The sequence below is a fragment of the Maylandia zebra genome, linkage group LG8, assembly GCF_041146795.1.
Source record: "Maylandia zebra isolate NMK-2024a linkage group LG8, Mzebra_GT3a, whole genome shotgun sequence".
Classification (NCBI taxonomy): Eukaryota; Metazoa; Chordata; class Actinopteri; order Cichliformes; family Cichlidae; genus Maylandia; species Maylandia zebra.
The window spans coordinates 10,849,345-10,859,381 of NC_135174.1; positions in this window are offsets into that span (position 1 = coordinate 10,849,345).

The following is a 10,037-nucleotide window of genomic DNA, read 5'->3' on the forward strand; positions in this document are numbered from 1 at the left end:
GATATAACTAACAAGTTCTCATATGTTATTACAGCTGTTTCAAACAAATCATTCTCTGGGTTTGAACACTGAGCGCCGACGGATTGTCATTTATGCCAACTAATATAAACTGAAAAAAGGAGCAGGTTCGGAGAGGAATAATCCACATCTGCAGTTCTCTTATCGGCCTCTGTGGACCTTTGCTGACTCTGGGTCTGAGTCTGGCTGCCTCGAAGTCATCCTTATATGGACCAGATGTCAGGTATGTTGTGACGTTTGGGGCACATCTGGCCCCTAAAACATATGTCAGTGATCTAACGGAGCTCTAAGTGCCAAAAGTAGCTCAGATTAGGCTGAAAAGTGTCCACTATCTGGGGTAGATGTTACAATCTGCCTGCTTCAGAGCACGTAAGGGCAATTCCAAGCACTTCTATGGCCTTTTTTCTACAAGTCAGTATGAAATCTATGAATAACTGCCCAACATGACATTACGTTAAATTAAAGGCTTGTAATCTGGAGAGTAATGAGAAACACGAGCGACACACCAGTGTTAAAATGAGATTTTTTAGTGTCCGGTGTACTCCAAAATCAAGGAATCGAGGATTGAAAGTGTTTATTTATGCACCGCAAACTGATGAGTATGCAGGAAGGATTTCACAGGGAAAGATTCATCACATAAGACTCAAACAGAGAGACTAAAACAACAACAAAAAAACAAGACACTCAACAGCAACACAGCTCCAGTTTTAAAAGTTTCATCTGCTGATTTGGCCTGAATTCTCTAAATCTCCAAATGCCAACCATCCAGTGTCAGAGAGAGTGCTCTGACACGGGATACTAAATCCCTTTACCTAAAATGGTGCAATCTAAATGGAAGAATATCGGCACCTTCGCCTTATATGTCGAAATATAAGTGAGGGTACATGGCAGCACGCTCTTGTGGATGATAAATCTGAAGGGGATGACAATATCTATCGACACAGGCATCCTCCAGTCCAGCAGTATGTCAATTTCTCAGTCTCTAAACAGAGAAGACATCATTTACTCTTCTCCGCTGCTGGAGCACTCCTCCGTATTGATCTGCCGTGATGTTGAAAAACAATCGGAGATGTGCCTTTCTCTCTCGTCAAAGTGATCGATACCGCTGGTTAGCCTTGTGTTGTTTAATGTTTAAGACCGAGTTTAGCTCTTTTCTCTTTTCTTAAACTGGTTGGCGACAGCTTGGCAAAGTGCGCGCACATTCAAAGGAAGTTAAAGTGAAAATCTTGAAATTACTAATGCTCTTTCAGCTTTCTTGTCCATTACGACAAGTTTGTTACTATATGTGAGTGTGCGTTTTATCTCTGTGTGTGTCCGTTTATCACATTAGGAGAGTGGAGAGGATGACACATAGCTAAATGTCCATCTTGGAATTAAATCAGTCTACTGTAAGGACTCCCGTCTGAAAATCAATATGTTGGCATATTCATATTAAAGTATTTAGTGCACTTAAATTCACTCACCGGCCGTTTTATTAGGCGGTGGGTTGGACCCGTCCCACCTTTTGTCTTCAGAACTGCACTAATTCTTCATGGCACAGATTCAACAATGTGCTGGGAACAGAGATTTCTGAGAGATCGTGGCCTGCTGTAGCCGTTCTGCTTTAAGGGCTGACATGCTGTGCGTTCAGAGATGCTCTTCTGCAGGTGTTATTTCAGTTATTGTTGCCTTCCTATCAGATTTTAAGGAGTCTTTTCATTTCCCTCTCCTCTCCAGCATAAACAAGGCTTTTTCACCCAGAGAACTTCCACTCACTGGATACTCAGATATTTCAGAGATTGATTGCAAACCATCTACAATATTTGGGCTCCAGTTCTCAATTTTGTTAAACACGAAACTTTCTTTCTTTCGCTCTATAATCTGCAAATACAAATGGGAACACGGTATATAAGAGACTATACGATTCTAATGAGCTTCGGAGTCAATATTTACCTTTATTCTTCAACACAGTCTGAACTCTGAGGCAGCTTGTTGTAGCTTATTTCTGTAGTTTTTAGGAATAGTTCTTCAGTCTTCCTGAAGGACATTCAAAGCTCTTCTTTGGACGTTGGCTGTCAACAGGATCCCACACTGCTTCACTAATGTTGTGGTCTGGCTAATAGCTGCTAATTTTGGCTAATAGCTCTTTGTGAATCACATTTTTGTGCACAAACACTATTTCATGCCTGTCAAACTGTGTTATCTTTGGCATTTTTCATAGATTCAATTAAAGGAATGGGAACAACCTAGGTGCGGGTGTAACAGGCTGCTGGCAACAAAGTTCCTAAAGACACCATTTAAAACTGGTTCTTTGCCATTTTTCTGTTATGTGTAAACGCGAGACTGGGTCCTCCTTTGAGTTATGAGCCTTTTTTTATTCTCCGGTGATTCATAGGTCAGAGCTATGTCGCCAAACAAGCAAGCAAACTAACAAACATTCCTCTGAAAACAGTCAGGTACAACTAGTAGACTAAAGATGAGAGAAAGAATTTCATTTAAACAAAGTCTCCTCGGAAGCCAAATATAAAGAAATGAGGGGAGGCTTTAGACTATTGCTTCTTGAGAAAAACATGTAATTACTGCACAGATAAAATGTGGAAATAAAAATGTCATGTTGTTATTGTATTGCATTGTATTTGAAGGCCATCAGCACAATTACAGTACATGATATGCAGTATAAATAGGCCACTACGGGGCCTGTGTACTATAGCTGTGTAATCATGAATGACAGTGTACTGTATGGGAACTTTGCTCAGTTTACAGGGACACACCTGAACTAAGGTATTAACACTCTTTCACATAGGCCCTTGTCTGAGTGGCATCCTGTGGGTTGAATTCCTACACACCTCTGTACAGTCTGAGGCAGTGGGAACACAGACAGCTGTACAAAGTCCCTCAAATGACCTGTGGCGGCTGCTTCAAAGACAGGATCTGTTTCACATCCCCCTGCTCCTGAGACTTAGGCGATCTTTCTTTATTATCAAATGAAACCAAATGACGTCTTGCCAAATATAAAACATCGTTTTTAGACAAACAATATGACCTGAAATGCATCTTAGATCTGAAATCACTGACGTCATATCAGCGATTTCACTGAGACATACACCAGACTTACCCCGATGTCGTGCTTTGTGATTCTTTTTAATGCTTCCAGTTTTGTGTTTCTCACAATAGAAAATCTGTTACTGTTTCCTCTCAGAGTAAATACACCATCATGACTTCTCAAGCTGTCCAGAAGGGCGTTGTAGTCATTGTCCCCCGGGAGAATACCGAGCATTGTACCTGTATTGTGCTGCCTCTCTGAAGAGACAATGGATGCGACCGGCAACTGAAGAGCTGTTAAGTCACCTGGATGGAATGTGTCTCGCTCTGAGCCTGGGACAAACACACACACAAAGAAATGTATCACCAAACCACACCAGACACCATCATTAAAGAGGACTGTGGATTAAAGGATGAGTTTCATGCAGAGCTTCTTGGGGTTTTCTTTTTTAAGCTAGTCTGACTGATTCAACCCAGAGTTCAGGGAACACTTTTGGAGTTTTTGTTTGACCTTAAAGGAATACTTCAGGAGTTTAGGGACCTTTAACACACACCTTCCTGATATTCCTCTGATTTTATATTTGGTTTGGCAGAATGTCAAAAAAAGCCTCATACATAGCATCTAAGAATATTTTTATTTTTTATAATATGCTGCACACTGTTGTCCATTTGACCTCAAGATGGCACTGGTGTGTCACTGTTACTTTTAATAAATGTAGACCAAATGATACAAATTCTCATTTTTAAACTTTTTTATTTATTACTTTTTATTGTTTTATTGATAATACGCAGCTCTACAAACTAGTAGGATACAGTGAGGGTGCCAGTGGCATCCTCCACCAACATCTGCCACCAAAGCTCATGCCAAAACCCCGGCCTATCTTGAATTTTTAAAGAATTTCCTCCCTTGTCAATGCTCTGTGTCACAATCAGGTTCCATTAAACCCGTTAAATTTGCTTAATTTTGCTGATGACCAATGATTGGTGCAATGATTTTTTTAAGGTGTTCCTGTTGCAGGAAGACACTGGGAAAGCTCTATTCAAATAGACTTATTGGTCAATCCCAGATATGAAAACCAGATAAGATTTTTAAATCCATAATTAATTCTGTTTTGAGCAGGAATAACAAGTTAATGTTTCAACTCATTGTAGGATGGTTTCCTCTCTCTTGTGGTCACGTTTATAGAATTATTACCAACATAGGACAGTTTTTCCAGGGGTGCAATGGAGGAAACCACCAGCAATTTTTTTTTTTTTTTTTGGGGGGGGGGGGGGGGGGGTGTCCAGTACCCCGTGGCCCCCCCTTGGTGGCGCCCCTGGCTTTAGCCAGTGAGCTCCTACAAAGACAGAGGTGAATTTTTATGTATTTATTTATTATCTATGACTACTCAACAAAGAATCCAAAGTGCCTGAATTGAGGGCAAGTCAGACACCAATAGAGATAGATTGATACATAGATATTCACAGGTGAAAATGCTTTACTAGATTTTACTAGAAAACAAGTGGTTAATAATAATTAAGATTCATTCTCTATAAAATATGCACAGTTTCAATAGTTTCACAGTAATTTATAGAGAGAGTGCATTTTGAGCACCAGAGACTTTTTGTTCCACTCACACAATCGGCCCTGCTGATTTTTTGGGTGTTTAGTTGTCCTAATATACGTCACTGTATCCCCTATTGTTACTCTTCAATGTTTTGAGAGATAGAAAAATAGACCAATCTGGACACACTCTTTACCCAGTCAACAAAACATTTAAGGGGGGAAAAAGCTACACCAGGCAAAAACTTTGAATGACAGCGTCTCCCATTCAGCAAAGAAAACACTGCAGGAATTTGTACTCTATACAATAGCTGTCACCAGGAAAACTTCAGACACAAACAAAGCACAGGCATCAGCCAATGGGAGAGTCCATAGAGTCTTCACATCTACGCACACAGAGAGCCAGTGGCAAGGCCATATTCTCAGCCATAACTGCAGGGCAGAGCTCTGCGGCGAGCTGAGTAAGTATAGGGCACAGCAGCACTGTACATTATCACATGGGTGTGGCTATGAGCTTGCTACTTGAAAAATGTTTTCAATAGAGAAGGCACGTCAAGTGCCAGGCATGCCTGCACACGATTGTTGCCTCACTATGCGACCTGGGGAAATCAGAGGGCAGTTATGAAAACTGTTTACCAGTTTAAAGCTTTGCAGAGAGAAAAGCGAGAGCAGGAATTACACTCACCAAATGACCGGCTGTCTTCTCATATTTAGACTTTTACAACACTACATTGCAAGCAACCGATCATTATCTAAAATAAAAAACAAAAGAAAGCTGTTTTGAGGGGGGGGGGGAAGCGCTCTTTTGTTTATTTCTCGTCTAATTGCTTCTCGATTTTTTTCTGATTTCATAAAGCAGAAAAAAGAAAAGGCCTCCAAATTTGAGAGAAAAACCGGAGGGGAACAAATGAATTTCAGATGTTTCCCTCTCAGTGGAAACATTCTTCTTTAACACTAAGGCAAATATTTTGATTCTCGTTCAGTCATTATGAATGCACTCCCTGTGTAATAGGATTGGGGAAATGCCATAATGATGTGTTGAGCTGTGCTGACAGCATGTTGACCAGTGACACACCGCCAGCATTTTGGACCTCCCCCTCCAGCCAGTGGAGTAACAACACAGGATGAGATAAAGCTTCAGGTGCTCCACGCAGGGCTGAGATTCAGACACAACAATGCAGACAGGATCGGCTCATCTACTGCTGACGTCTTCTAACATTTTTGTTGCTTAAAGAATGAGAGGGGAACGAGCCCCCCCCCCCCCCCCCCCCCCCCCCTCAAAAAAGGCACATTAACCATATATATAGCTATTTGAAATGATTTTTCTGTTATAAAAGAAAATCAGTAGCTAGTCTCCTAATTCGTTTAATGATGTATATTTGAATCGTCAAGTTCCTTAACAATGACCACAAAAAAGTCTGTTTTTTATATTGTGAAAGTAATTTCAAATTATTTAGTATTTAAATGACTTTCATGTTTGACTATAATTTAAAAAAGGCACAGGTCATCTTTACACATAAGTAATTTTGCATAATGAAACCTTCCCACATACCAATGCATTACAAAAACCTACATAAAAAAATTAAGATTTATGGTACAATGAACTGTTATTAAAAATAAGGAATTTTTTTTTTTATCCATATTTTTTAACCATTTACTTTTTACCATTTGCCATTTACAAATACAAAATTTAGAAAATTAACAGGATGTTTCCTGTTTTTTCACAGTTTTCTTTTACAGTGTATACTTTACAGAGTGGCATCCATTTTTTTCCCCATTTCTCTACAGCTGTGATTGCCACACATTTCAACAGCAGAATTAAACTGTAATTATCTCGTGACCTTGAGAGACTTTCCAGATGTTTTAAGTCATTAAGGGTCACTTTAAAAAAAAAACTGCCATATACAGACGAGTTCTCACGCTGCACATCTACATGGCAGTCATGCCTGTATAAGCAAATGATAAAAGAGAGTGGCCCAAAGAAAAGCTTTTGAGTCCCCGTGATTCTGATCTCAGCTACACACCTGGAAGGTTTCGTGACACTATCTTGTGCCCTTGTTACACCATCATGTTGAAATCGGTCCATAGATTAACAGACATATAAACACCTGCCAAAACATTCAACACCACTTTCATGATAGTTTCCTGATAGTTCGTGCTACACCGGGTTTCTTTAAACCTGAGAAGTGAAAATATTAGTCTCTTGCACATTAACGTGATTGTTTAACTAGAGATGGTCATATTATAGGATCACGCGAACTGTGAAGCCGATCAACATGTTGGTGTTTTGCCTCATGAATAACCCCCACCACATAATCAGTAGTCACTGGCTGGACAGCATCCATCTTTGAACGTGCACTTCATTTGGATCTCAGCTACAATCCTGTAAAATTTCATGACTGCATTTGGCACAGTTTTGTTGTTATAGCACTGACAGACCTGTCCTCAGTTAGTCATATAAACACCTAACAAAGTATCGTGTTTGTCTCCCTTCCCACTGCAGCACGTTTTGCTGTAATGATAAATTTTGCGATAATGACACAGACACCAAAGCAAATAGCCTGAAAGGCTGAAAGCGAAACCAGTCGCCGCTAAAATGTATATATTTTAACTTACTTTGAATTATCAACACAATACAACATCAAACATAAATAAAGTGCAAGATTTGCATATGTCTTCACATACATACACTCCTAAATCAGTCCTGAATTCCATGTCTTGGTTACAAACAGCATCAAACTGCCATTTTAAAAAATATACATATAAATTATTATTGCATTCTATTTATATATTCAAGAACTATTTTATTATTAATAACCGCACGTAAAAAAACCCCAAAATAACAAAATAAATAACCGGCGCTGTGCAGCCCCGCGCTGTGCAGCCCCACGCTGCGCGAGCTAACTTGCTAACCGTGCTAACTCGCTAATGGAGATTCACTGCGTTAATGTGGTTATGGCATTAACATCATTTTAATGAGATTAACGCTAGCAGCACTACAAAAAACTAAACAAGTAAATAAAGCCATTAAAAAAGTTTTTCCTAGTGGCAGCTTATAACGTGTCAAATTTCTATCAGCGCTGCTTGCTAGCAGTGATAGCTACGCTAACGCTGTCTGCGGCCTGTAGCCTCTTATTTATCAACAAGACATGAAAGTGGACTCAAATCCGTCATCTCCATTAGACAAGAGTGCAAACATGTAATTTTATATGTGTACTTTTATGTGCACGAGCTTACTTTTCAGCTAAAGTTCACCAGGTTAGCCAACTTCTGGCTGTTTACTTTCATATGAATTAGAAAAGCAGTATTGATCTTTACCTCTACAGCACTTTTGAGCAAGAAAAAAACACGTTGGACAAACAAACAAACAAAAAAAAGCCCAACTTCATGAAACAGCCCACAATCAAACCCTGGAATGAAGTTACAGGAGACCTCGGGGACTTGATGGCAACAGAGCAATCGCCCTATCTGGGCTACAGTTCACAGCAGCAATTGTCTTCTCCGATACGTTATCTGACAGATGTAACTCAAAGTAATAAGACCACCCCATGATACGAGCAGATTAAAGCTTCACAGCGGCATCTGTGCTCGCAGGTTATGCGAGTGCATTTCATATGTGTGTGTGTTGGTGAGTCCTTGCGCGAGGGCCTCCTTCTGCCCACCTTCTTCTTTCCTCCGCATCAAACATTTAGCCCAAAATGTCAGACTGCACGCTACAGCTACCGTGCAATTTACTGCGCTGTGTGAACTCCAAAACCATACCATTCCTTGATCTACAATCATGATGTCATTCACAGAATTTGGGGGAAAAAAAGTGGTTTATAATCATTCTGGTCACTTCTTCTCTCTGCTGTGAAATTCCACAGAGATTTATCAGAAGCTGGAAACGAATATAAATTCAGACACGTGCCATGCTGTTAGATCATTTGGGGCTATTACAGTTACATGGTGTTTGCGTGAATGCCTGTGTTTTGAATACAGGAGCTTTATAGAGTGGCATTGATTTCACTATGTGGTTGTTTAAGCAGGAGAAATCGATGGAGCAAAGGAAAACTCAGAAAACTTGTAAGATCTTGAGCAGTTTCACCACAGAATTATACCTCTATAAACCTAGGCCGTACCCACAGAGGGAAAGACAGAGCCTAAACAAACATGACCCCCTCAACCACTAACACCGCGCACACAAACAACAGAGTGTATGGCAGCACCAGTTCTGCAGCGATGGCCAGGAGAAAAGCCCCTGATTACATTTCTTTGGAGCGTGTGCCGCTGCGGTTCAGGAAGCTCGGCTGCTTTGAAGCCAGTCACTCGGTTTTTCTCTTATCTGCTCTTGGACTTAAGATAATGCAGTTAGACAGCAGTAAAAGACGATGTTTACAAACAGCGAGCGGTGCTGACAGGAGGAATCCACGGCGACGCAGAAGTGAGGCTCAGAAAGCAAACCAGATGGTGATTACTGGGCAGATGGTGCTTGAAACCTGGATGCACTTCTACCTGCTGCGGCCAGACATCCCATGAAGCACTTCTGCTTAAACTTTGTATCACATCATATTCAGTTCTTTCCTTCCCCCTGCTATATTTCTGGTAAAGGGTCAGTTCACTAAATTATACTAAATTAAGTGACATTTTCGTACTGAGGTTAGAAGTATATTCCTACTCACATAAAGCAGATTTGGATTTATTTACACTGGTTTTGAGTTATGTTTCTGGGATTTGTAAAGTCTAAGACAGATTTTTGGCCTGATGATGACACAGAGGGATGGATAGTTTTTCCTTTTTCCAATATGGATACTTTCCATTTTTCCTCTTTACTGTATGTTTGACCTTTAACCAATACACAGGGGGAGAATGAAACTTAACGTCTGATGCTTAAAATGTTGGAAAATGGTATATTAAAAGCAGAAATGATGAGATAAAACACAGAAAGATGCGTAATTAAAAAAATACTTTTAATAATTTGACTCTTTAAAAGTGATGGTACTATTTTAAACACAAAGAGTTGTGGTCAGAGGTTTGAATACTTAGGTCATGGGCATAAATCTCATGGTAATTTGGGGCTTTTAATGATTATTTAACCTTAATCCTTTAACCATTTGCTTAATGACTTAAAAAAAACAAGAATTTGGTGCACAAGTTTGAACTTATCTATCTTTTCTAACACACACAAGGTCAATATATATGTACACACCCACTAATAGTTAGTTAAATGTTCCTTAGCACCTTGACCAAATGCATTTTGTGTGCCCTGTTGGAACACCCAACTGTGTCCAAATTTCAATGGTTTAGCTGTTGCATCAAGGTGAAAATGAAGAATTTGGAAGTAGACGTCCCTCTTAAGTTTTCTATCCACCGCTGGCAGCAAAACAGCCCCAGAGCACGATGCTACCACCACCATGCTTGACTGCGGGTGCAGTGTGTTATGGTTTTAAAGCCTGGCCTTTACTCCTCCAAACAC